The sequence below is a fragment of the Triticum aestivum genome, chromosome 5A, assembly GCF_018294505.1.
Source record: "Triticum aestivum cultivar Chinese Spring chromosome 5A, IWGSC CS RefSeq v2.1, whole genome shotgun sequence".
Taxonomy (NCBI): domain Eukaryota; kingdom Viridiplantae; phylum Streptophyta; class Magnoliopsida; order Poales; family Poaceae; genus Triticum; species Triticum aestivum.
In genome coordinates, this window is record NC_057806.1 from 89,619,607 (window position 1) to 89,622,935 (window position 3,329).

Below are 3,329 nucleotides of genomic sequence, written 5' to 3' on the forward strand. Positions count from 1 at the left end.
ACCCTCCACATCGCGCGTTCAACGCGGGTCGTGGGGAAGCGCAGCGGACAGAGAAATTACTACGGTAAAAATCCGCCCCACCTGCCCGCGCACCGTTCTGGGCCTAGCCCAACAACGTGTCACGCTTATGTGTGGCCCAGGCCCGGGGGCTCCTGTCGGTGTACAAAAGTAGGGGCTCTCCTTTTGCACCCATTTACTTGTGCACGGGCAGTCAAAGCCACGCCCATGGCCACACTAAGCAGGGCAGAGGAGGGATGCCGGAGCACAAGACGATCAGAGAAACGCCAAGACCAGAGACGCAAAGAGAGCAAGAGGGCGAGGTGGACTACCCCGGCAAGACCCTTGTCGGGGTCGCTTCCGCAGCCTCGGCAAGATCCTTGTCGGGGAAACTTGGCTAACGCCAGCAGACTGCGCCACTCTTGAGCCCAAGGGGTTCCCATGCCATATTGGAACCAAGGCTCGGGAGGCACCTCCGTGGTGGCATGCAGATCTTTGTAGAGATCATAGACACACAAGATTAGATGGAAACCAGAAGACGACGATCCTTGGCGAGATCCTTGCTAAGGAGATCCATGAGACCCCCAGCAAGATCCTTGTCGGGGACGACCGCGGTGTCGCAGCAAGACCCTTGCCGGGCCCCCGGCAAGACCCTTGCCGAGGACGCCTATGGGGCCGCAGCCAGGCCCGCGTCCGACAAGACTCCACCGCTGCTCCCGTACAGTTGCCAGCTCAACCAGCTGAGCAGGCATCTGCGTGGCAGCGCATGGCCTCTACACCAAGTCAGCAAGTACATGTGTGGTGGCATGCAGATCTTCATGAAGGCTCCACCACCGCGCCAGCCCAGCAGCCAGCCAACATGGCGCTACAACGCCTCGTCATCTTGGACGCGCGTCGGAGCCAGGCGAGGCGACGACAGCTGGGACGAGCTTCTTTGTCGTCCCCAATAAAGCAAGAGGGGCATGTTGGCAGCGCATTAAATGCGTTTGTCCGACGATGCCAGGGGATAGACTCAGCCCCTGTACACCTTTCCACCACTTGTGTGCCACTGTGGCAACCCTTTTTGTCTATAAAAGGAGGCCGGAGGCGTACTGGAGGGGGATTCGGATCTTTTGGACTAGAGAGCCACGGCAACTAGTTCAAGAACACAAGGACACCTAAATATACATCAAAGCAGGACTAGGGTTTTACGTGTCTCCGCGGCCTGAACCTGGGTAAATGATTCGTGTGCTGACCGCCAGACCCGCTCTTTGCACAACCCCGCGCCCGCCAACCGTAGAAGGGATCCCAGTGACCCCATAGATATCGTTTCCCACCGACAATCAGTCTACTTAATTTGTTATGAAAGCAAAAATAACATAAATATAGTGATCTATGTGTGTTGGTGCAAATATTTTCATATTTTTCTGCATGCACATAATGGTGATGGATCCTACATGGTTCAGTTCATCTAATGGTCTTCATAGAGCTGGAAGCATTTTTTACTTAGTGATGATGTCTGCACTGCCCTTGCTTGCACATGCTCCTTATGTTCTGCATACACTTTACTCAAACATCTATTTGCCATTATGTTCTGGCAGGGCACTTGCTCAATTTGCTTTTGTGAATCATGATGTTTTCTAGAAGGAAGCTTGAGCGAAAATACACATAATTCAGTGCTTGTTCTCCTAACCAAAAATTCAGTCCATCCTTTTGGTCATTTACTTACTTAAATAATTACTGATGGTTATGATCCATCACATGAAACTAAGTCTTGCTTATAAAATTGAGTAAGGTGCACCTGGACCACATGCTCTAGTTTGGTTTTTTTTAGTGAGACGTGGGCATCTTGCATTAGCATATAAAGTTGCCACTAAAGCTTACCAAACCAATGAGCTTGCTTAACTGAAGGGTTTTTATCATTTATGCCACCGGTTGTGTCCCACTACTCAGTTTTGCCACTAGGAATTCCAACCGCTCAAAAATGCCATCGCCTCGTTAGACACATGCTCAAAAATGCTAGTGGACACCATTATTGTGATCTCAAATCTCTTTTTCCATGTTATAATGACATAAATACCTATGGACCAGCATGCCAACTCTCCCTCTATGTCACTGCAATAAAGTGTGGGGCCTACTTGATCCCAACAGTGTTCTTATTTTCCTGTAGAATTATTCGCTTGGTTACTCCTGACAAGTGGGGCCACACTTATCATTGTGAAATAGATAGAATCGACATGTGAGTCTAGGCTTATTTTTGTCATATAACATGGTCGACGGGTTTGACATGAAAATAACAATGTCTAATGGCATTTCTGAGCAAACATCTAACGGAACAATGGCATTTTTTAGCAAGCATCTCATGGATCGATGGCATTTTTGAGTAGTTGTAACTTATAATGGCAAAAGTGGGTAGTGAGACACAACTAGTGGCATAAATGATAAAAACCCACTGAATGTGCCTATGTGTCGCTGAAGAAAAAATTATAAGTTATAAACTTTATTGTTCTGTGCTGGCCATTGATCCGTGGGCAACCGTGGTGCTGGCCATTGAGCCGATGATTTAGTGCTCAGATTTGTAGTGGTGTTCTTGTGGCCAACACCATCATTTGATGATTACAAGGGAACTGATCTCTTGTAGTTATGTGTGCTAGTTAGGCCCTTTTTCTACTCCATGCTACTGTTGCTACAGGGTTTGGTAATGGTCTGTGTTTTTGTTTGTTAGTGTCCCTATGCTCTAGTTTTGCTTGGGCAGTGACTATCAAATACACCAAAATGCTTGTGTATTGTGTAGCGCCGCTGTGTTACCTATCCAGTGTTGCTATGAATCATGTGTATGTGTAGGGCAATACTGAAACTGATAGGAAGAAAAGACACCAGACTGTATCTCTTGTTAAGTTTGATAGAAAGAAAGATTTGCTCTTCTTACCTGATGCGGTTTCCTCACACAGGTTCACAAGAGACGCCATGTGGTGCGTGCAGTGGAGAAGGCGCCCAACATCACCAGTGAGTCTGTCGGCCTGTGCTGCCGCTCTGGTGGCTTCTTCTTCTTCGACTCCAGCATTGATAAGTCATCGGTTCCTCCTTTCCCTCTCTCTCTCTCTCTCTAACGAAAGATATGTGATAAGCTTGCCTTGAAGCAATCAACGTTTATCAACTTCATTGTTCTGTGCTCGCCATTGAGCCATCGGTAACCATGGTGCTGGCCGTTGAGCCGATGATATAGTGCTTGGATATGGGGTGGTGGTCTTCCGGTCACCACATCAGTTGATCTTTCCTGTCAATGAAATTGATCTCTTGTAGATCTTTGCTGGTTATGTCCTTTCTATGCCATGGATAATTATAAGGTTCTT